Source organism: Mugil cephalus, chromosome 10 (genome assembly GCF_022458985.1).
Source record: "Mugil cephalus isolate CIBA_MC_2020 chromosome 10, CIBA_Mcephalus_1.1, whole genome shotgun sequence".
NCBI lineage: Eukaryota > Metazoa > Chordata > Actinopteri > Mugiliformes > Mugilidae > Mugil > Mugil cephalus.
In genome coordinates this window covers 933,322-959,337 of record NC_061779.1, presented here as the reverse complement: position 1 = coordinate 959,337, position 26,016 = coordinate 933,322, and the positions used below count along the sequence as shown (strand labels likewise).

The window sequence follows — 26,016 nt, the reverse complement described above, 5'->3', positions numbered from 1 at the left end:
AGCATTGTCGATGATTAATTTAATTAAAATTAATAGCACGTATTACTCATTTCCAGATTCCCTGTAAGATAGCGCAGACATGTTGGGGAATTTTCCTTTAGTTGATGACTATCTCCGCAGCTTTTTCTTTATTTAAAATGTTGTTTTTTCGGTCGGAAGGCGTGAGATTTGACAAGAGGAAGAGTGAAAAAACTACAAAAATGAAGAGGAAAGCAGCAGCGTCAGCAGGAAGGCTGGCTCTGGGTTGATTCTGGCTGCAGATATTAACGGAGCTAGATGGTGACTGATTGGGGCCAACGATTCTCATGCCCACGATCAGATAGCTTTGTGTGAGAGCTGCACATGACTGCTATCAGTCATGCACGGTGTCTGCAGCAGAGAATAAAATGACATAAAATAAAAACTAGAAGCCGAGTCGAAGGCTCCAGAGTCCTGATTGGAAGGAAGCTGGGTTGAACTTTCCACGGTGGTTAAATAATGTGACATTTCTGAGCTTTGTAACGGTTTGAAATTCTGTGAAAATTACTTCACGAAAGCCGCAGTTTTTTTTTCTTTTTTTTTTCGCTCTCTTTATCTTCCAGCTCTGGTTAAAGGCGTTAGCGTCTTTTGCATAAATGTGTGTGTGAGTTGCATGGTCAGATATAACAAATAAAAAGGGGGAAGTTGGCAGAGGAAACACCGTTTGTGTTCGGCGTGTGGATGAGTTATTACCCTTTCCTGCTATTTACCCTCGAGGTGAGTTATGGTTTCCACCCCCACCCCTTCCACACCCCCCCACCCACCCCCCCGACTCACTGCAGCTGTAAACGGTTTCACCCTTGACCTGCGGCGACTGTGGAAGCGTTAGCACCTCTTTATGAATGTGTGTTTAACCTCAGAGGATCTGAGGATGAAGCTCCGAGTGTGTTCGCCTCATGGCTCTGATCTCTGGACACTCAGAGGACACTGTGTGGGTCTGGATATATATCTCACTGTGTGTTTGTGTGTGTGTGTGTGTGTGTGTGTGACTGACTCCCCACCAGTGTTATGACAAGGCAGCCCCCCCCACCGCCCCCCCCGCCCCCCCAGCAGCAGTGATAAGTCGACCATTCGTGCCTACTGTGCTGAGCACTCTGTTCCGGGATGTTAAGGCAACCTGGGCAAACACAACACCGCCTGACCTGCTTTTTACAGCCTCACACACACACACACACACACACACACACACACACAAAAAACACACACAGTCCACACACACACACACACACTCACTGACCCACAATAAAACGCCACGACTGAGGCTGGAAGCTGCCACGGCTTCAGTTCCCAGATCTCAGATATTGAACTAAACAAACTGGAGATGTCCAGGTTCAAAGGTCACACACACACACACATTCATTCATTCATTCATTCATTGCGACCTTTGACCCAGAGTACAACTTATCCATCAAATTATAATATAACATAATATAATATAATAGTACAGTAGTTAATCTTATGCATCTACGAGCACTAATAAAATAATTAAATCATCATAATAATAATATTATATCATATTGTTATTAATTTATTTTCATTAGTACTAATGGTAGTAAAGTCATATCAGTGTTAGTAATCAATAATACAAATGGCAATAATAATATTATGATGACGACTGAATTTGGAAATTATGCATTTAAACATTTTAATTTATCGACAGTCAGAATAAATGAATATATAAATAAATAATTATAGTAAGAAAGAATCTTGGTCCATGTTGTAATGAATAAATAAGACAAACAGAGGCCTCAGGTCTGAACTGATCAAAACAACAGTCAGGAATGAGGAGAGACGTAGAGGAGGAAGACGATGGAGACGAGGAAGCAGGAGGAGGAGGAGGAGGAGGAGGAGGAGGAGGAGGAGGAGGTGATAAGGGCGACTCGGCGTCCGGGACAATGCGAAGCAGAAAGAGGAGACGCTGGAGGAGCCTCCCGGGAGCCTCCTTAACAGAGGAGGTCTAGACCAGCGGCTCCTCTCGCTGTCTGCTTCATAGAAACTTAAAACTGCTGTGAAGGTTTTTCCACTTTAGACAAAAATGAACTCAAACTGATTCGCTATCGGTTCTGAAAATACTCAGATTGATATTTACGGTTTATATCAACTTCTAGGGGAACAGCGATAGTTTAGAGAAGGAAAGGAAATCCTCGATTTTTATGTTTTTTTTAATATCTTCCATCCATCAGTTTTCAACAGAGAGACTCCAGACCAGCTTTACCAACACTAACAGTTTCTCTCGGGGAAGTTTAGGCTCATTGGAAGATGTGCAAATATGTTGTATCAGCATCTTAGAGGAACTCATCTGGAGCTGTGGACTGAGGCTGGGTTTATTTTGTTGGTGCATTAAACCAAAGACACCTGAAAGACGAGAAACTACAGTGTTTCATGAGCCTTTGAGTCCACATTTGGACGGCTATCATGATGCCATCCCAACTATTAAAAACTATTTCTACAGTAAATGAATCGTAGATTAAGAGCAGCAGATTAGCAGCAGCCTGTGTCCTTCTAGAGGAAAACTAAACATAAAGCTGTTGGGACGAGGTATGCTAATGCTAATATTACTTTTAGGTACTGAAACGTTACCGTTACGTTCATTTTATCGTTACTGGCTCGGTTAAAGCGATTAGCAAGGTAATATTTAAGCTAGTTATCCTAGCGTTAGCCTAACTTTAGCCGTTACTCAGTCGGTTAAAATGATTAACAAGGTAATATTTAAGCTAGTTATCCTAGCGTTAGCCTAACTTTAGCCGTTACTCAGTCGGTTAAAATGATTAACAAGGTATTATTCAAGCTAGTTATCCTAGCGTTAGCCTAACTTTAGCCGTTACTGACTCGGTTAAAGCGATTAGCAAGGTAATATTTAAGCCAGTTATCCTAGCGTTAGCCTAACTTTAGCCGTTACTTAGTCGTTTAAAGTGATTAGCAAGGTAATATTTAAGCCAGTTATCCTAGCGTTAGCCTAACTTTAGCCGTTACTTAGTCGGTTAAAGTGATTAGCAAGGTAATATTTAAGCTAGTTATCCTAGCGTTAGCCTAATTATAGCCGTTACTTAGTCGGTTAAAGTGATTAGAAAGGTAATTTTTAAACTAGATTATCATAAATTTAGCTTGCTAACATATCAGTCAAGTGTGACATACACAACAAGACACAAAACTTGTTGAGTTATTTTTATTTCACAAACTAGTTATAAGCTTTTAGCTACTGATTATTCTTTAATGGCTACAGTTGGCCGATTTATCGGTCAGGCCCTAGTTTTGACCAAATAGTTATAAATCTTCATGGTACTTAAAAAAAAAAAAAAAAAAAAACAAGACCACAAACATTTAAAACCTGAAGTTTGTGCTGTTAACTCACAAATAGCTTCTCAAGCTACATAATAGTGAAATAAATAAGCCGGTAGTGACGGACTGAGCACAAACTGATCCGGCTGTTGTTACTTTCTTCTCCGGCCACAGATAGAGGCAGATAAATATAATCATTAACAGTGTTTTCCATTTAAAAGCATGTTTGTTTTTTTTAGACTTTTCCCTCCCTGTAACGGAGCGTCTTCTATCCAGATGCAGATCTCCACACAGATGTAGATGGTGGATGTGTTCATGGATTTCTTTGAGCGTATTTCATTTAATGTTGGAATGTGAGCTGTGGACTGAAGCCGGATTTGTTTCGTAAGGCGCATTAAACCAGTGACACAGTGAAAGATGAGAAACTAGAGGGAGAAATATCCTGAAGTCTCTGGAACCAGCGACGACAGCGTGCGCTTTGGAAGTGAAATATCTTTAAATAAGCCAACGTCTAAACCAGAAGAGACGCTGGCTGTTGTTGCCGTCACCGATAAAATAATCACAAACCGAGTGTTTCCCATGTTTTTTTTGTTTTGTTTTGTTTTTTGAGACGTCTCCCTCCCTCTGCAGATCCCCGTGCAGACGTGTTCGCTGGTGGATGTGTTCGTGGATGTCTGGAGTTCATACCAAGTGTATTTCATTTCATTTAGGAATGTGAAGGCCGCCCCCCCCTCGCTGTCTCTCTGTCTCTGGAGCGTCGGTGTGTACGTTAGGAGTCATGTGAGCCAGTCGTGCTGCAGGGATCCGGGCCCTGGATCTGCTTTGTGCTTGTGTAAACCATGACTGATAAGTGAGCTGCCGATCAACCAGCTGTTTATGTGTGTGTTTTCAGTCTCAGATTAGCCTGAACGGACCTCGAGTTTAAACGTAATCACGCTCTAAAAACTTCTTTCAAACCTTTTTATTAAGACACCGTTAATTTATCCCACGTTTCATTGTCATAGAACATACACAAAAATAATTTTATAGATGGTATCACATTTGAAAGAATATACAAAAAATACAAAAATGAACAGCACTCACTGGAAAACTGGAATGTAATATAATGTATGTGTGTAATATAAATATATTCCCTTTTCTTTTTTAAAGTAAACTAGTACTGTCTTAATGTTATAATAAATTGAAGTACTTTTCTTTTAAACTATAGAACGTCTCATAGAACAAATGAAGGTATCTCAGAGAGGTCTCATATAAAAAGGTGAGATTGTGTCCACCTGTTCCTGGTTTTATTTATTTATTTATTTATTTTTTATTGTTCTAACCTTTATTTCACAGATCAGCTCAAATAGTTCAATTCAAACTATTTCAACACAGGATCACATTAAACAAAATCAGTTAAAAATTAAACCTTTACACTCGGTTTATCATGGACTTAAATATATTCAGATACCAGAGTTTGGAGTTCGAGCTCTGAATGCAAAAAATGTTCCATATAATTAGAGAAAAAACCTAAAAGCTTCCTTTTCATTTGTGTTCTGACCTTAGGAGCAGTAACATGTAAAAAGTCCTGAGAACAGAGACTTTAGGCCTAATTATTAAGGATTAAAAGAGATGATAAATAAGATGGAGTCACTTCAAGAACAGCCTCGTAAATCAAGACGCACCAACGGCCGAGTGCATGTGAAGACGGACGATTTTTAGAAATGTATTCCCTTAGAAATTACAACTAAACAAGAATTACATGCAAATTCCATCCCTGCTTAGATTAGATAGAGTTGGAGAAGCTCTAGTATCAGAGAATGTTAAAGTAAATCTTTATTTATGTTTGATGCGCTTTATGGTTTCTGGAACCGTTATTTAACTGAACTAAACTATGACTATGTCAAAATATTAGGGAAACGTGAAATGAAAACTGTGAGGGCGTCATGTTCCTCTGAAACTTATCGGTGCAGTCATTAAACCACGGAGGTGGTAACGGTGGTTTTTATTCTTCATTCAGAAAACGATCAAAGTTCACATCACAGTCAGAGGCGAACTCATTAAATATTCGGCTCCGGATAGAATTCAGCAGAATTACTCGGGAGTTTTAAAATACGATGGGAGAAGTGGAGGCTGCTGTAGTTTCCTGTTTGAGGTGAATTCTTCTCTGTGGATTCTACAGCTCTAGAAAACAAGATCTGACAAAAAGCTCGTCTGTTGCATCGTGGGAAATGTAGGATTCTGCATTCAGTCTAAAATAGAAACAATTCCTCTGCGTCTCTGCTGCATAATATGATATATATATAATATAATAATATGTTCAATTCTTTTAAACGTGTCCGACCTGTGGAGAATAAATCCCGTCTTTAAATATTAAACCAAAGACTAAAAGAGTCACTTCTTCTCTTTTTCGTGCTGCGGTGACGACGGCTAAAAAAACATTTGTGTAAAATCTCACTGCGTTGTTTCATCTTCTCTAAACGGCCGGAATGAACTGTAAAAATAACTTCCTGTAATCTCCCAGATCAATGAATCCAAGCGTTAACAAAGTTTATTACCGGGCGTGTTCATCTCGTATGACTTCACACTCCAGAGAGAAGCAGCAAGGCAGAGCGCCATGCCGCTTTAAATAGTAAAACAAATAAATAAATACATAAATACAAGAATAAATAATAATAAATAATAGTAATAAGAGTAATAAAAACATTAATAATATTCCAAATAGTATAATAATAATAATAATAATAATAATGATAATACAAATAAATACACACATAAATACAATAAAAAATAAGTAAAAATATTAGTAATAAAAGTAATAAAAACATTAATAATATTCCAAATAGTATAATAATCATAATAATAATAATGATAATACAAATAAATACACACATAAATACAATAAAAACTAAGTAAAAATATTAGTAATACGAGTAATAAAAACATTAATAATATTCCAAATAGTATAATAATCATAATAATACAGTTAGCAAAATTAATAAATAAATACAATGAAAATAGACGATCATGATAATATGAAAGTTAATAATAAATTTAAAAAAATCCCTTTATAATAATACATTTAAATACATGCATAAAAATAAGTAAAAAAAACAGTAGTAATATGAATATATTTTATTTATATTTTATTTTATTTAGATTTTTGGATATCGCTCTCCTTCCTCCACCTTCTCCATCCTTTTAAATTCCTCTCGACCCTCCACTGCCTGTATCTCCACCCTTCCACCTCCACTCCTCTATCACCCCTTCTTTCATTCTATCTATCTCCCCCCCTCCTCCCCCTCCCTCCCCCCTCCCTCCCCCCTCCCTGTCTCCAGCCAGACCCCTATAGCCTCGGCGTACCAGGTCTTGGCGGTATGATAATGTGGAAAGTTGAACTGGCCCCATTACAGCGAGGCTGATGGCAGACCCGATAAGCCTGTTGATAATGGGTGCAGATAGCGCTGACACAGCGGTCCAATAGCCGAGCCCCTGCCTCCCCCCTCTCCGCCTCCCTCCCTCACCCCCCCATTATCATTCCTGCCCACCGATGGGCTCCCAGAACGCTATCTCCTCTCCATTTCCACTCCTGCGACAGATAAGAATGGAAATACTGACTTCATAGCTGACTGATTAAAGTGTCTGCCTTTCTTGATAATACACAGATAAATTATGTTTTTTTTTCTTCCTCTTCTTCTCCTCCTCCTCCTCCTCCTCTCCCCCTCTTTCTCTCTCTCTATCTAGAAAAGGGTGGGGCACGGTGGTGAGAAACAGACGAAAAACGCTTCTTTCATTTCTCTTTTGTGGAGTTTTCTGAGGCACAAACATGGCTGCAGAGCAGCAGCGCGAGCAGAAAGAAAACTTGTGTTAGTGAGTCTGTATAAAGGCGACAGGGTGGGTGGTGGGTGGTGGTGGTGGTGGTGGTGGTGGTGGGGGGGGTCACGGAGATGTGGAGATTTGCAGCCCAGTGAAGTCGCTCTGCAGCTCCAGACGCTTCCAGGTTGAGTTTTTATCTGCGATGGCTCCAGGTTGATACCAGGAAAGATTCCCTGATGGATCTGCTCCCTGCATCCAAATCCTCTCACCCGTTCGCTTTTTATCCGACCCCTTCACCCCCCCGACACGCCGCCAACCCTCTATCTGCCTCCCCCGTCTTATCTCCGCCTCTCCAGATCTCTCTCTGTCCAACTGAACTTCTGTCCTCCTTTCTCCACCTCAACTCTTCTTCTTCTTCCACGAGACGACCCCCTCCCGCCCTTCCTCCCCTTCCTCCCCTTCCTCCCCTTCCTCCCCCCTCCTCTCTCTTCCTCCCCCCAAACTCCATCCAAGCAATAGTCATCATCTTCACTCTTCCTCCTCCTTCGTGGAGTCAAGAGGAGGTGGGACGGGTCATATCAGGATTCAGCAGGTCAGGTCTGATCTTCTGGACTTATTTGATTTAGAAGAAGAAGAATGAGGAGGAGAAGATTAATAATAATAATAATAATAATAAGAAAAATAATAATAATAATAATAAGAAAAATAATAATAATAAGGAGGAAAAAGAAGACTAAGAGAAATAAGGAAGACACATAAGACCAAGAAGAAGAATGAAGAGGAGGAGAAGACAAATAATATTAACAATAATAATAATAAGAAGAAGAGAATAATAATATTCTCCAGACCTGATGGTGGCGCTGTTTATTTGGACAGGTGGAGGAGACCACAGGAGGTTCAGGCTGGTCGTTGACGTGTCCTCAGTCTTTGCTGCAGGTCTTTTAATATTAGAAATTCCTCCTGTTCCTCCTGTTCCTCCTCCTTCGTGGAGTCAAGAGGAGGTGGGACGGGGTCATATCAGGATTCAGCAGGTCAGGTCTGATCTTCTGGACTTATTTGGTTTAGAAGAAGAAGAATGAGGAGGAGAAGATTAATAATAATAATAATAATAATAATAATAATAATAATAATAATAAGAAGAAAAATAATAATAATAATAATAAGAAGAAGCCTAATAAGACAAGGAGGAAAAAGAAGACTAAGAGAAATAAGACAAGAAAGACGAAAACAAAGAGATGAGATGAGGAAAAAGGAAGAGGAGGAGAAGACAAATAATATTAATAATAATAATAATAATAATAATAATAAGAAGAAGGCTAATAATATTCTCCAGACCTGATGGTGGCGCTGTTTATTTGGACGGGTGGAGGAGACCACAGGAGGTTCAGGCTGGTCGTTGACGTGTCCTCAGTCTTTGCTGCAGGTCTTTTAATATTAGAAATTCCTCCTCGTCCTCCTCGTTGTCCCGTGGATCCAGACAGATGTTGAGTTCTCCTGCAGGAAGCAGCGGGATGGAACAACAAGCTGTTTGCCCGTCCACACTCGCTGACCTTGATAGATTAGAGCCAGAGAGGCAGCGACGATAAGTCTGTGAGCCAAACACTGTTTTCTGTTTCTGCTCTTCTCAGAAATATGGCGGCGGTGGCGGTGGAGGTGGAGGTGGTGGAGGTGGTGGAGGTGGTGGTTGTGTATTTCAGATTGTGTGTTCAGCTCAATCTTTCTCGTCTGCTAATAAGCAACACATCTAAAAATCTATTTCCATGTGTCTGTGTTTATCCAGTGGCAGGAAATCTCCATAAAGGTCCATTTAACACCACAACTTCTTTCTTTTTTTTATTATTCTAATTATGATTATTATTATTATTATTAAGGGCAGCTCCTCCTTCTTCTTTTCTTAAATTCTTTACATTTTTCCTTTTTTTTTTTGTCCTGTGAGTGGACAAAGAGCCGGGGAGTGGACGGACGTCTGAGAAAAGAATGAAAGAAAATGGAAAAAGAAAAAGAAACCATGATAAAAAGCCCAGATAAGAGAATGACTGTGTTGTGTAGGAGTTGATATCAATGTTATCTATCTGTCTTTTTTCACTCGCCGAGCCCTTCTCTTGTTTTTTTTTAGCCCTTATCTTGCTCCACCAAAATGCCAGGAACAAAAAGGGGAGAAAGAAAGAAATTACCGTGCGGATTATTCATGGGGGCCGCCTGATAAAAACGCCCAAGCCGAAATTAAGACCATTAATACACCAAGGCACTTTCTATTTATTTGTTTTTTTAATTTTTTTTGGCGTTGTGTGCAGGCTGTGCGTTGATAATTTCTTGCCATTAGCAGATTAGACCTCATTTAACTCTTTATGCCCTCCCTGACACCAATTCATTACACAGGGAAACACTCTGCCGGCCTCAGATAAGCTTCTCAATCTGTCTGCTAATAGAGCGGCGGCCGGCCCTCGGTTTGGCGGCGCAGCGCCGTGATTGGCCGCTTTGTTGCGTGCATAGGTGGCGTCCCCGGTGGCGTCCCAGCGGAGGACATGAAGACGGACTCCAGGTCGGCAGCTTGACCCCACTTTACATCTGAATCCCTAATTGATCCCACGGTTAATACAGCGGCTCTGACTGCGAGCGGCATAATTTACCATAATTATTCCCGTTGTTTTCTGAATGAACGGATGGAAAGTCCCACACGCCGGCCACTTTATTAGGTACGGGTCAAAACCAGCCCTGCTCTCAATCTGAATCTGAATCTGAGTCTGAATCTGAATCTGAATCTGAGTCTGAATCTGAATCTGAATCTGTCTGACTGCTAAAACAAACTCTGTAAATTAATCTGAATCCGAACCGTATTTATATTGTGCACTTTTTTAGAGCAGTGATTCTCAGCCGTGGGTTTGAGGTTAACTGGGGCTGTAATTACATGGAGTCCATGAAAATAAAATATTCCTTGAAAAAGATCATATGACTGATCTTTTTCGCAGTGTAATTTACCGTATTTTATTAATAAAGAAGATAGATCTGGTTGCATTGTTCAGACTAACTGCACGACGAGGCTCGTACTCTCAGTGGCCGTGCAACATTCATGTCTGAATAATGCTCTTATTGTGAAACATCTGCAGGAAGCTGCATGTTCAGGTCCACACTTTAATTAAGCTCATGTTACAAACAAATAAAGAACCGACGATAAGCACAGAGATGAGAAAGAGACGTCGTTTTAACGAAGATATTTAGTCAGAATCCTAAACTATTATTAGAGATTGTTTGGTTTTGTGTTGTGAGTCCGTGGTGGTTGTGCGTCATGAAACTGCCCTATAAGGGATTTAATAAAGTTTTGAATTTGAATTTGAAATCTAGTCTCCGTGAGGAGATGATACGTATTTTAGAACAAGATGCAAAGTCTCTGACTTCAGTCCCTGAGAGCAAAGAAGAATCTGTTGGTAAAAGTAGATTCCTGCTGTAAATCGAGTCTTTATAAAGCTTCTGATTCAGCTTAAGTTCCTGATAATTTAGACAAAAGTTTATTTAAAAGTATTTTTTTATCATTTTGAGACGTTCTTCATGACATGAGGAGATGATACATATTTTAGAACAAGCTGTAAAGTTTCTCTCTGTTAGTTAAAGTAAATAAAACACGTTTAACCTGAAATGAGACGAGCGAACATCACGGCGACGTTAAAATATCCTGCGTTCCCATTAACATGGAGCTGCTTTAAAAACGTTTGCATCCAGCACGTTTCTTTCTTTGACAGTTTTATCAGAACCAGTTGAGTTGTGAGATGTTAGTTGGTTTCTACTGGATTAAATCAGGACTTTGACTTGTTCCTAAACATTCATCTGGATCTTCTGGAGAACCACTGGTTCTTGGGCTCCTTGTCTTTAAGACTCCCAGACGTTAATGCTCATCTGCACGAGTGCAGCTTGATGTTTTATATTCATTTAATACAAAAATGGATTCTTTTTTTTTATCATGATGGAGCACAGCTCTAGAAAAATGGTGGAAAAATCCATAACTGTGAGAAGACGGAGGGAAAGAGCTGCAGGGAGATTAATGAAATGAAATCACGAATGATAAACCATTAATTTAACGTCTAATCTGGTGGATATTTTATTAGGTTATATTTCTTATTTTCTAAGGTTAAGGGTTTTATGAGGTTGCTGAGATAAAGATCTCTTCTGGAAAGAGGCTTTTTTTATTCTTTTTGTATTAAGACTGAATGGAGAGATGAAGATGAAGAGGAAGAGGAAGAGGTGCTTACGTTTCACATTGACCCTGTGTTTAACCTGGTGAGTGGCTCAGGTTTCACCTCTAAGTGTTCGGCTCCAAACCTGCTAACAAATCAATTGAGTCGATGCTTTAAAAAGAGGTTAAACGTTGCTCTGTGTGAATACTAATAACAGCGCTGCTCTAAACCTGGTCTCCATGAAGCTTCTGGTTCAGCTTTAAGTTCTAATAATTCAGACAGAAGCTGATTTAAAATTAGTTTGTGTTTTTTTGAGACATTCATCACGACTTGAGGAGATGAGACGCATTTTAGAACAAGCTGTAAAAGTAAATAAAATACTATTAAAATGTAGTTTTGTTAACCTGCGAGGTTAAAATGAGCTACAGCTCGAATGCATTCGATACAACGACATTTCACTTTATTTATTTAATGCATTTTACAACAAGCTGTGAAATACAACTTAAATTTACACTCCCGGCCACTTTATTAGGAACACCAGTGAGTTCTAACAGTGCTGCTCTAAATCTGGTTCAGCTTCAGTTTCTAATCAGTGAGATTCAAATTCAAACAACTTTATTAATCCCACCAGAGCCTCACACACAAGTAAATACAATAATACAAGAATAACAAAGCAGAACGGAGCGAATATAAAAATAATAATAATAATAATAAATCTTTTTTTCAGACTTGAATCGGATCATATGAGAAAAAAATGCCAATAAATAGATTAACAAGAGAAATTTCCCATTTGACAAAAAAAAAATAAAAAATACAATTTAAGAGATGGAATAAATAGAATCAACTCGACATCATTTAGATGAGAATAACTTCACTAATGCAGCTAATAATCCATCACTTTACTGGATGTTTGCTCCACGTTAGTCAGAATAATTCTAATAATGATGTAGTTTCTATAAAGACGGCTTCTCCAGACGTTCATTAGCACATAAAGGACGTATCGGACCCATCGCTGCTTCCTTGGCCTCACCTCTTTGTGTGTTTCTGTGCCCCCTCCACCTCCCTCCACCTCCCTCCCCCCTTCTATCACCAGCCAGTCGTCTTGTCTGTGTATTAGTATTAGCGGCAGCAGCAGAGGCAGTGTCCCCTGAAGTAAAACAATCTGCTGTAATCTATCAGCGTGTTATCGGCCCTATCTGAGAGCCGAGAAAGAGCCGGGGCCGGGGCTGTGGCGCCGCTCTCCGGAGCTGATAAAGTTTCAGAGTTCAGCGATGATGAATGTTAAGAAACTACACCCTCGTTACCAGCGATGTGGACTTGGCAAAGCTCAGCGATGGAGGGAGAGAGGGAGGGGGGGAGAAAAAGGGAAGAAGAAAAGGAGAAGGGTGGTGGTGGTGATGGAGAGGGAGGTGGGTTTTAGTTGGAGAGGAAACAGCGGATCAAACTCTGCTGGGTGTTTCTTCCTCCTCCTCATTCACAACCAGAATCTCTCCTCTTTATTTAATCACATTCACACGTGATGCTACGAGTTTACAACTGTTTCATTTCATTTCATGTGGTGGTGACGGAGGAGAAGAAGGTGGAGGAAGTAAAGGAGGTGAAGAGGGTTGAGGGGGAATTAGAGGAGAAGAAGAAGGTGGAGGAGGAAGTAGAGGAGAAGAAGAAGTGAAAGAGGAAGTAGAGGAGAAGAAGGAGGATGGAGAAGGAAGCGGAGGAGAAGAGGGAGGTGGAGGAGGTGGAGGAGGTGGAGGAGGTGGAGGAGGAAGTGGAGTTTAGTCCTTTATTGAGCTGGCGTTTCGCGTCGGTGTCAAAGTTCTCGTCCGAACATGAACTGATTCTATCAGCGATATCAAAGGCCTCAAAGTTCCTCCTGATTAGGATGCAGGTGATAAGAGGCGGTTCCCTAAAGAAGCGCTGATAAGACATCAGCTCGTTAGTCTAATGATTAGTGGCTCCGCCTCCAACCGGACTCTACACCAGACACTCAGGGACTCGAGCTTTATGACTCCATCCTCAACAACAGCAGGAGCAGGAGGACGTGTCCACCTGTGTAGGAACAAACTCCACGTTAGCATCCCCATCCATTAGCATCCCCATTAGCATCTCTATTAGCATCTCTATTAGCATCTCTTCTTCTTCTTCCTCTTCTTCTTCTTCTTCTCTTTTTTGTTTTATCAGCGTTAAAATAAACTTGGGATCCGATCTCTGACTCTGAGAACTATTGTGATGGTGACAAAGTTCATGAGCGTTTAATAGCGGCTAATGCGTGGCGAGCTCTTAATAGAATCTGATAGATAGACGCCCGTCTCCTCGGGCCTGGTGGGGGGGTGAGGAGGGGGTGAGGAGGGGGTGAGGAGGGTGAGGGTTCGGTAGCAGCTTCTCCAACTCCTTCTCTCTCCTTGTCTTACTGACGTTCTGTGAACGAATAATTTGTCAATAATTGGCCGTGTCGTTCTCGCCAAGACGGGTTTGATAAGCGGCGGCGGCGGCGGCGGCGGCGGCGGTGGTGGTGTCAGGCCGGAGAATATCCACCCCACTCCCCTCCCTCCCCTCCCCAGAAGGATGGAGGGGGAAGCGGGGAGAAAGGCAGCATGTGGCAGCAGATCTGAGGCGGCGATAGGACCATTAAGAGCTTTAGAAGTATTTTAGCTGAATTCACACAAAGCAGAAAATAGATAAATAAATAATGAAAGAGGAGGAGGAGGAAAAAAAAAAAAAAAAAGTGGAGCGTCAACTGACTGACTGTCAGGGAAGTGATACAGACTTTAAGAAATCATTTGGGAGGGTGAAAAGATAAAAGATTATCCCTCTTTTCTGCCAACTTATTGCCTCCTCAGCCGTCGCCGAGGCTAATTCGCTTACCGCAGCAATCACGCGGACGCGCGAGTGTGTGTGCGCGTCTTCAAAGTGCTGCTGGGAAATGCTTATAGCAGCAGAGGCCGTATGTATAAACCCTATAAAACCGAAAAGTGTGTGTGTGTGAATGTGATCCGGCCTCCGTCCACATCACTCCGCGCTGTATGGCATCCATTATCTGCTGCACTGTAAGGGCCAGGAATTTTTCCAGAGATATCCCAGAATGCTTATTATCTCTTAAAATATCTCTGGATGGCTGACACTCATCTGATTGGCTAAATCCGCCCGGGCAGCCACATTCCTCTGACCCCCCCGTCCTCCCCCCGTCTCCCCCCGTCCTCCCCCCGTCCTCCCCCCGCCAGCGTCGGGAGACTCGTCCTTATTCTGCAGCTTAGAGCCGTGTGAGAAACAATATGGGGAAAAAGTGGCCGAGTTAATCCGCTCAGAGATGTGGAGACGATCTCTGAGAAAAATAATCTCAGGAATAAAAAAGTCACTTCGTCTCCAAATTAAAATAAAATTAAAAGTACATTTAAAAGGGACATTTAAAAATATAAATTCATATTCAGCACTTTCTTTATCACCACTTTTTATTTATTTATTTATTTGGTATTTTCAGACAGAAACAAGCAAAAACAACTTTTATTTGATTTTTAATCCCCAAAACAAAACAAACAAATAAATATCAAATAAATCTGTCTTAAAGTCTAAAGTGTGAAAAGCAAAAGTTCTTATTGATTATTTAATCTTTTTATCTGCACGTTATTTTAAAACAGACATTTTTTGTTTCTGGTTTTAAAAGCAAACTTAAAAAAGTCCATGGACACGTTACAGGACATTATTCATAATTTAAATTATATTAACATCTTAAGATTGGATGCGTTTTGTCTTTTCGTTCATTTTAATTGATTGAATATCTACATTTCATGTATCATTCATGCAACGACACTAAAGGCCTGTGTCTGACTAAGTGACTGCAGGTGTTTGGTTGGATTTGCTGATGTTTGCAGAATAAATCCATCATCGATTTGAAAGATCCTCTAACATTTTTAAATTTCTGCAGCAAATCTGCAGATTGGACCTCGTCCTCCTTTTTCTCCACAAAGAAGCAGAGTTGCTCGTCTTTTCTGAGTAGATTGATTCTTTAAGTTCGTGTGTTTCTAGATCAGCTGGAGGCTTCAGATTCTCTGTGTATGTGGTTTAGAAACAGGATGAAAGTTTATCTGGAGTCTCTCTGTTGGGAACTGGTTCTGGTCCTGGACCAGTCAGATGGTTCTGGTGATGGTGAGGAACCGAAGAGTAAACGTATCCGTACGTTAGAAAAGTTAGAAAACTTCTAAACTGGTCACAGCTTCGACCGTTTGTTAACGTTCCTGTCGTCTTTGTTCAGTCTTGAATATCGTTCATTTCGTTCATTTCGTCCTGTCATCGTTTTTTCTGTAGATGATGTGATGATCATGTGTCTGATCCTCATGTTTCTCCTCCTCCTCACATCCTCTCTAACAGCCTGACGTATCTTTCTTTAGTTTTTCTTTCATGTATTTAGCTGACATTAGATTTAGTTTTAAGTAAAACAGTTTTAAATCTTAAATATCTCTAAATGTGTGAATAGTGAGAAGTCTGCAGAGTTTCAGAACTACGTGGTGTCAGACGTTCAGTTCTTCAGCCTGGACGCTCGGTTTGGATCAAACCAAAAGTCGAGTCGAGACGTTTTCTTTTCAGATCCTGAACCTTTACTTTCCTTCCTCTCTGGTTCACACCTTTCAGCTTTCAGATTAGAGCGGAAACTTTCTGATCTCCAGAAGTTTGAGCTGAGATAAACTGATGCAGATTAGTTCCAGGGAGTAAACTGACCTTTAGCTGTGAAATCAGCGCGTCGGTTCCTTTAAGGAGGAAACAATCGATTCATCCACTGATACCGAGGACGTCGGTGGTTAAACGGCCGCGATGTTCGTTTATACGTCTTTTATATTCACTCTTTATTCTATAATCACGTCTAAGTCATGTTTAACTAGACCTGGTAGAGCAGGTTAATCTGCTCAGTTAATTCTGAATAAAGATTAACAATAATAATAGTAGGTACGTAACTCACATAGCATCAAAACTATTTAGTTACTAATAAAAACACCAGCGTTTAAGATTCACTGTGATATTTTATTTGAAGTTTAACATCATCTTAACTTTATAAGCAACAGCCAGTGAAGTTAGAATGAAAGATAAGTGTTGACTATAAATACATTTGGTTTACTAGAAACAGAATATTATGGCTATAAACACTATAATAATAATAATAATAAAAATAATATATTTAATAATAATAATAACAATAATAATAATAATAATATATTTAATAATATATTTATTAATAATAATAATACATTTAATAATAATAATAATATATTTATTAATAATAATAATAATAATAATATATTTAATAAATAGTCCAGGTGTGAACACTGATCTGGTCCATTAGAAACAGCAGCTGCTACGATATTTTATGCAAATTAAAGAACATTTTTACACTGTTTAAATAATATAAAGTTTAAATATTAAGATAAATAAAAGTTCCTTGGTCGTCTGGTTGGTGATTTTCTCTGTAACTTTACATAAATGTATAAGCGTTGTACCTGGATGCTGTACCTGCTCCCGTTGGGCGTATTTTACAGTTAGAAAGCATTAGAGCTGCTGAAGTGAGCTGATAGCGTCTGAAGTTCGTTGCTGTGGACCTGCAGCACACGCTCTAATCTCTCCGGCAGGTAGAAGGGAGATTTCCCTTTTTAGTATAAGGAAGGAGTGCCCCCTCCTCCTCCGGCCTCTATCAGTTCAGGGATCTGACCGATAACAGGTGACCAGGTTTCGCCGTAGATTATTTTTTTCAGCAAACCCACGCTGACCTTTCAGTCACCTGGCCCTGCTTTGCATACCTACTCGCTGTTTCCCTGGCATGCAAATGGAGGCAGATAGAGCGCCGGCTTCCTAGGAGTGGGGAAGGCCTGGCTGAGAGCGCAGAGCGGCACAACAGCTGCTCTCTGGACGCCGGCTGATCATTAACTTCCAGATCCAGAGATGTGGCTTCTTGTTTTTCGGCGGTAGCTTCATGTGTCCTGATCACTTCCTGTATTTGCAGTTTCTCTCACAGTCTGTAGCGCTTCATCGTTCCTCCGCCGGGTTTATGGGACACGGCAGCTTTTTGAACCAATCAGAGCTCTGGACACCAGGTGTGTTTGAGCTAATGCTGCATGAAATGTGTCAGTTCCTTCTGGTTTTACAACAAAAATATTCAGGTGAACCCAACAAATTCTTATTTTTCGTCCCAATTATTAGTTTGTGTTCCAACTTTGATTCCTCCAGAACTGAACCACTTAGAGAGATTCTGACTTTTTTGATAGAAACTTCAGAGTCTTGGCTTTAAAAAGAGACCGAGACCATGAATGAGCTGCAACATGTTCATGAACAGCGTCCAGTTTTTTTGCATAAAGGATAAAGCATAAAGGAATAAACCCTGTGAGGCCTGAGCTTTTATTTGGTTTCCATTTTAATTAAGGTATTTGGGATGAGTAGGATGCAATAAGTATAAAATACAAGCAAAGCATCATCATTGAGCAAGATGATGTCCTCATATGTGGACACTGGATTTCTTCTTTCTTCTTCTTATTACAATGAAGTGTGTTAACAAAGTGTAAGACTCATTTTTATACATGAGCACAGACAGAATTGGAAACAATAAAAAGTCCCAATGTCCTCAAACAAGCGCTTTTAAATTTCTTCCAGTAGATGGTGGAGAAACGCGTCCATTTATGAGGACAACAGGTCTAAATGGAGCAGAATAACCTCCTGCTGTGATATTTAATAAGATCAGACTTGAAATCGTTCCTACTCTTCCTCATGAGACATTTGCAAAGACGTCTTTTAACTTTTTGCTCTGTTTTGGTCTCACTTAGCTTCGTTGATCTGAAATAACCAACGTCCGGGCGGAAATTAGACTTTACAGCGAATTCCCCCGAATGTGATAAACATTGGTTCATGCTACATAAAATAGAGCTGATGATGATTTTTTTTTTTTTTTTATATTATTATGTAAACAGGAAGAAAATTAGTTGCAGAATTTGTTTATTTTGATGAATAAGTTTGGAGATTCATAAATGTACCTTTAATTAAACACACAATTCAAAGTATTTTTTTGTTTTAAAATCAACAGTTGAAGTGAATTAGCTACACGAGCTAACTTTCTGTTTTATCCTCCTGTTACTGGAGACATCGGTCTTTTTATTTAATCATCAAATTCCAACATTGTGCACGTTATAGAATCTATAAAAATAACAGAATTAGCTCCATGTAGCTGTAGCACACAACTAACTATATATTACTGATTCCTAATGTTGCCTCCTCTGTGCACCATCAAATTTTACCACCTACACATTATAGAATCAGTAAAAATTTAAATAACGCCTTTTAAACACAGCTGCTGCTTATTATTAACGTTTTCATGTGTATTCAGTTACATTTTTATCTGTGATATCAGTTCATTTGGATCGTTTTTTTTTTTTTTTTTATTAGGAAGTGTTTCATAACTGTCACACCTGAATATATCTCACACTATCTCCACCATGACTGTGTGATTTTTTCCATGAAGGGGGAAGTTTGCTAATCGACGGCTGCACTTTTTTCATCGAGATGTTTCTTCTTCTTCTTCTTCTTTTTGTGATGATAACGTTGATAATGATGAAAAAAACCCACAGTGATGTGTTTTAAAGCCGTAACCCTGAGACCAGATCTGATTACTCATCAGTAAATGCCCCTCCCACAGTGACCCCCCCCCCCAACCTCCTGTCTAGGGCGTAATGCTAACGGTGCTGATGCTAATGGTAGGAACCAGACTGATCTGGGTGCTTCATTTGGTGCCAGTGAGTGTTTAATTAACTTAGCATCCTTAGCATGGATGGAAGTGAACCTTCAACATGTCTGAGACCAAGACAGACCCCTTCATTTAGACCTGTTGTCCTCATACGTGGGCGCCTTTATCTGCCATCTAGTGGTAGCGACGGGTCAATGCACCAGTCGATGTAAAAAATCTTTGTTTTATTTTTATGGTTGAAACTTGTATATTAACTAGTTTAATTAGTTTGATATGACACAAAGATTTAACAAATTCTATCAGTGGTAACGAGCTACAGCGTCGCTAATTAGCTTGTCCCCGTTTGAGGACGCTGGTATTAAACCTCCTGCTCAAAGATGATGCTTAGTTTTTTATAAAAACACATAACAGATAAAAGCTGGGGTCTCAGATAAAACCTGATCCGTCCCCGTCCCCGTCTCTACCTCCACGTCCTCTGAGAGCGACTCCTTTTTTTTTTTTATTTTCGCTTTCAGCTCATCTTAAATTTCCATTATTCACCACAAAAAAAGGCCTTTTCACAGCGTCTGTTTGACACCGACAGGGCTCCTCCCCCTTAACACACCCCCACCACACACACACACAACTACACACACACACAGCTACACACACAACCACACACAACCACACACACCTCAGAGGAGCATGTGGAGGGCTGTTATTAATCACATCCTATCGCCTCCTCACATCTTCGCTGCTATTTGCTGTTTAATCACTAAAATAATATGAAGGGTAGGGCGGTGGCGGCGGTGGGTAAATGGGGGGGTGGGGGGGGGGGGTGGTGTTTGGGTTGCTATGGTGACCGAATGGAAAAAGGTCAGGCGTAGTTTATCTTATCAGCGATAGGGAATGGTTACTAATTACAGATAGGTACTACCAGCGCTCGGTCCACCAGGCCCTGCCTTAAAACACTATCAGCAACACACACCGGCCTGATATTAAAATTATCTCTCGAGTCATCCACACACAAACACACACACACACACACATATATATACATATACAGACACACAAACACACACAGGACTCTAGAGGCCGTCACAGACCAGACCAGACCAGACCAGACCAGGGTCAGGTCAGGCTGAGAAAGACTAGACCTGATACCGAGTCGTCTCCCTGATTTTACACAAAGTGCCTTCGAGCAACGTACTCAGACCTGGAGGGGGAGGAGTCAGAGGTTGTGGTGGTGGTAACCGTGGTAACCTCTACTAATGAGTCATCTCCTGTTAAACGAATGAATGAGTGACAGAGACATGGAGGAGCTGGAGGAGGAGATACTTCTACTTCTTTTTAACTCCTCCTCCTCTTCTTCTTCTTCTTCTTCTTCTTCCTCATTTTCTTCTTCTTCTTCTTCTTCTTCCTCATTTTCTTCTTCTTCTTCTTCTTCCTCCGCCTCTTGTGATGCTCCTCTCAGGTGATTGATGCTTTGATGCGATCACATCGTTTGATCTGGTCTCCATGGAAACGGTTCATTTCTGATCACAGCCATTGATCAGACTCTTTTCTTTTTCTCCGTGTCGTCCCTGAATGCACCACGAGGAAGTCCCCCCCCCCACACTGAACGTACATAATTGAGTTATTTTACCTGCTTTAAATGAACAGTTTCTGTTTTTAAAAGTTCAGTGAGACTGAACGGAAACAGATCTGACTCCGCGGTCGCCGTGGTTACGGGATGAATCCAGTTCTTCCTCCTCCTCCTGTTGGATTTGAACCCAGTGCATCAGATCTGATGGATTCCTGTGTGTTCTGTATTGTGTGCGTCGTGTTGTGTTGTTGTGATCTCGTCTCTGCAGCCTCCCATTTATCATCTCTGACATTTGGCTGCACCCCCCCCCCCCCCCCCCCCCCCAACCACCACCACCAATCTCTCTCTATCTGACCATCATCTGAGGAAAGCACATTTTTCCCATCAGAAATCCCTCCGTGGCTTCTTTTTCTTCTTCTCCTCCTTCTTTTTTTTTGGAGATGCATCGACGCCAGCATCTTCTCTCAGTGTGTGAGGCTCTGATTGCGTTCACATGTGTTGGACTGGTGCAGTAATTATGGATATGTCCTGTGCGCCCCCCCCTGCCTCCGCCCTGTTAGCGTGGATGTTATCGGGGCACTGAGGGCTCCACTGATGCCCTGCCTCTTGAAAATACCCCCTTTCTTTGGCGCTGGCAGCCGTGCAGCGGGTTATATTTAACCGGTTATCTCCGTTACATCCCCTCTCCATGCTCGGCGGGGCTATCGCGCCAACAACCGCTGCCACCGTCGCACTTTATTTTTATTTTTTTATTTTATTTTAAGCCCGGTGACAGGAGGCGCCGATAACGGATGCAAAGCCAAGTCTTGAGTGGCGTCCCCCCCCCTTTCCTCTTTCCTTCTTCTTCTTCTTCTATTTCTGCCTCCTCACATCTTCCCATCTCTTCCCCTCCCGCTTGTTTTCTTCTTCTTCTTCTTCTTGTCGGTCTCTTTATCTTTATCATTTCTCTGCCCTTTTATCTTCTCTTTCTCTCTCTCGCGGTTTTTCTCGACTCGTCGGAGAGTTTCCTGCTGGAAGTTTCCTCGTCTCGGAGACGTGGGACGGACACGATCTGGTTCTTTTTAATGAAACGTTAAGTTTCTAAACACAGAAGAAGAAACTGTGGAGAAGTTCTAGGACAGGGTGAAGGCTGGCGGAGGAGAAGTCAAAGTATGTTTCATAATAAACAGATCAGTTCTTTTCGTTGCTCTCCATCATTTCTCTTCCAAAACACTGAGCTGCTTCATGTCAAACGCAGGGAGTCTCTCTCTTTCTCTTCCTGCATAACATAACAATCTCCCATCTGGCTCCCGTCTTTATTCAGACTGGAGATCAGGCCGAAGTAAAGCAGCAGTTATCACACTAACTAACCAGGAGGAGCCAGTGAACTCCTCTTTATTCCCTGTAAGATCTCGGCCCTTTAGGTTTGAGGCCCTGACCAGTCAGATATTATCAGGAACCTGAGTGGAGTCCAGCTGAAGGAACCGTTCTACTGCCTTAATAAACATCAACATCACACCTAATTCTGATACTGTCCCAGCTATTAAACCTGCATATGCAGCATATGGCACATAGAATAAGATCAAGAAGTAATGCAGACATTGGATTTAACATGAACCTGTGCATTTTATCTGCAGGGATACAAAAAAAATGCTGTTGAGTCGTGTTATTATTATTATTTATAATAATAAATATTAAGGCTCTTATAAAGTAAAGCTGGTTCACGTTGAGTCGTCTCCTCCGGGTTTTGACCAACTCTCCTTAAATAACTTTAAATCTCCACGGTGTAAATTAAGTAAGTTATACTCAACTAGGGTCAGATGTCAGATTTTCACTTCACAATTATCGTAGATAAAAAAAAGAATCGTTTCCTAACTTATTTCTGAGTTGCTGTTTGTCTGTGTTGCTCTGTCTAACACGCTCCATCTGCATCCTCTCACCCGCTGCTGCTCTTCTTCACCTGACACGATCTGAGCTGGCAGGAGCTCAACAGCGCCCCCCCCACCACCAATGTATCACATTGGTGTTCTGTGGTCAGGGGTGGAACTGCACCAATAAATGATATTCAATGAGAGAAATAGCAGCGATATAAACGGTCGCAGGTCAAACCCCAAAAAGTTCTTATATACACACGCTGAAATTATTTAAACAGATTTTATTTTGAATAAACAAATAAAAAAATAATGTTGGCAGAAACATTCAAATATTAACATTAACATGAAATTGTAGATTAGAGCCAAGAATACTTTTCACTTTCACTCTTTAATTTAACTCGAGTAGAAATCAAATGTGCATATTAAAGCAGCACGACTATTTTAAACAATATGAAACATTACTGACACGATACCGTACCTTTATTTATTGACCGACTATAATAAAGTTAATGAACCGTGACCTCACGGTGGCAGAATTTCATCTCCAGTTAGTTTCCCTTGAGAATTAATAAAATATGCCCAGATTTCCCACAAAAAATCAGTTTTAGTGGTAAATTAAACTAAAATACTGCTAATCGATTAGAGGCAGCAGCTGCTACGATGTCCTACCGACCACATGGAGGCGCCGTTTTAAATATTTATATATTATTTCCAAACTGAAGCGAGATCGAAGTCTTTCCAGCTGGTTCCTGTCTGTGATTCGTCTGAAGTGTTTTTGTTTTTCTCAACCACCAAAAAATGTGTTTGTGAGATGTTGCTCAAGGCCGAGCGTCGTCGTACGGCAGCAGAGGAGCCGAGATATGGAAAGAAACACTGTGTCTGATATGATGTGAGCGTCGAGTGATGACGGCTTCACGTCGGCCGACTCACGACCTTGGGCCTGTTTTTGTTTTTTCTTTTTTCTGCAGAAACTCGTCCGAACTTTGCGACCTTCTCTGTCCCGAACGCTTCTTTAAACCTTTGGGTTATTTTAAGTCTAAATTCTGCAGAGTGTGATTAGATTATGCTGAATATTATCTCCACCATTGTTCTGGGTGTGTGTGTGTGTGTGTGTGTTGGGGCGGGGGTTGTGGTGGTTGTGGTATTTCTATCATGAGAACATTTTCTGTTAGAGACTCGTGGTTGTTGTCGAGCTGCTGTGTGTGATCTTTATGTATTAACCTTGTATTCGTGGCTGCTGGGTTTTGGGGAGGGAGGTGACTAACAGTTGTGGGGGGGGGGGGTGTAGATAGAAGGGGGATTCAGTGAGTAGTTGGATCACCCCCCCCCCCCCCCCCCCCCCCTCCCCTCCTCCTCCTCCTCCCCGTGTGGATCTTAGGACGGTGGGAAAGTTCAAATCTGCTGCTATTTTCTATCTTTTATCAGCCGGGCTTATCGGCTGCTTTCTCGTCTGCATGCCTGGCTTCAATAGTCCAGGGTCTCAGCTCCCTCCCTCCCTCCCTCCTCCCTCCCCCCTCTATCCACACTCCTCCTCTTTCTCCTTTTTCCTGAAACACCACCTGTTTTGACTCCCTTTTATTTCTCCCCCACATTTTTATCAACGCTCAGAAAAGCATTAATTTGTCCTTCGCTCCGCTCAGTTGTTGCATTAGCGAAGCTACGAGCTAACGTCTTCTTCATGTGAAACTAAAACTAGATAAATAAATAGATGAAAACTTATCAGGAGAGACTTTAGTTTAGTTCCAGTTCCTAAATCTGGATCATGTCTCCCTCCATGTGTTCTGGTTCTGGTCCAGTGGTAGATTCATCAGAGACACCAGCTGATACAATATTCTACTGACCACATGGTGGCGCTGCTGCTGAATCCCACCTAATAAAAAAAATAAAAAGTCTTTGTCCATGTTTACCGGTTAATAAACTATTTTAATTAACTTCCCTTTAATTACAAATTATTCTACTACACCAGTTAGAACTCAATCTGATTTTATTTCTATAGCAAATGAATTCCGTTCACACTGCTTCACTTTCTGATTGACAAAAATATCCAGAAAAACAGAAACTAAAAAAAGACACTGTCGAATAGAAGTAAAGATGAGAAAACCGCAATATCAAAATAAATAAATACATAGAAACTGGTCAAATATAATATAATAAACAGTTAAGGTTTGACTAACAGCAGTGTGACGACCAGTGACGCGGTGCTGACGATAATCATGGTTTTAAAAAGAGGAAATTTCTATATTGTGTAAATGATCCAGAGCCACTTGAACAAAGTGTGTTTAACATCTGGTTTCAACTGTTCTACTGTTATTTTAAGTGTAATTCATCTCCCAGAAGAGAGAAAACTACATAGAGTCAAAGATACATTTCCTGGATTTTACCGTTATTATTTACATGTTTGTTGATATCGTGAAAATATTGTTATCGTGGCATTTTTGAAAATATCTCATATCGACCTAATAGGGACGAGGTTTGGGTCCTAGCAACGACGTCACGATATTATATTATATATACTATAATATGGTAATATTCTACATGGTTCACTGAGAAATTTTAAATGCAGCTTAAAATACCAGTTGTATGAATGTGCATCAGACGACAGCGATAATTTACTGGACAAACTGAGTCAAGGAACAATATTAATCCAAATGATGCATTTACAGTTTAATGCACTTGTACAGAAGAAGTGGTGGAGGTTGTATGGAAGTTTTTCACGATCGACCCGAAAAATGAGTTTTTCTTTTAAAATGGATTCGTGTCATAAGAAAACGCTATTTTTCTCAACCCCTAATGAAAACCGTGAACTTTGGGAGATTCAGAGAGGAATAAAAAACCTTTGGAGACGTGAACTGGGTGAAGTTGAATGAGAGGTGACCAAATATTTACTGGAAGGAAACACTGTGTTTCTGTGTTTCTAGTTCTGTCTATGCTGCAGCTCCACAACATGATGCTGTCACCACCGTGCTTCACTGCAACCGATGTAAAAAACACTACAAGTCGATCAGGACTCATCCAAGTAGCTTCTTCTGAACTTCAGAAAAACTCCACAAGTCCAGTGGGCCTTGTTTGAGAAGCACATATTCATACATTCTGCTTGTTTTAGTCATTTCACTGGGTTTGGAGAATAAGCAAGAGGGTTCTCGAGACCACAAGAGCTTTGAAGTTCCACTAGAGAACCCGTGTTGGCTACAAAGAGATAAACGTTGGATTAACCTCTCATCATTCCAGCCTATTTACGACAAACCCAGAGTAACTGAATGCTGTTCATGAACATGTTGGAGCTCATTCATGGTCTCGGTCTCGTTTTAAAGACAAGACTCTGAAGTTTTAGAATCTCTCTAAGTGGTTTAGTTCTGGAGGAATCAAAGTTGGAACACAGTTAAAAAATAACAAGTTGTTGAATCCTATAATGACTTTTATGAATGAAACCAGAAGAAATTGACATATTGCATCAAACACAGCTGGAGTCCAGAGCTCTGATTGGTTGATGAAGCTGCTTCTGTCCCATGAACCACCAGAGGAACCATTGAGGATTAAAACCCAGTTAAAATCAGTCGGTATTTGTCAGGATGAACCTCCACCTCCACCTCCACCTCCACCAGGTACCGTCACGTTTCCACCACGTTA

General features: G+C 40.8%; 1 protein-coding gene across 1 annotated transcript in view; it reads left to right on the top strand.

Annotated features, from left to right (window-relative positions):
- zfpm1 (zinc finger protein, FOG family member 1) overlaps window positions 1–26,016 on the top strand; it is an 86,541-nt gene that overhangs the window by 7,812 nt on the left and 52,713 nt on the right. The gene's annotated exons all lie outside the window — the stretch shown is intronic.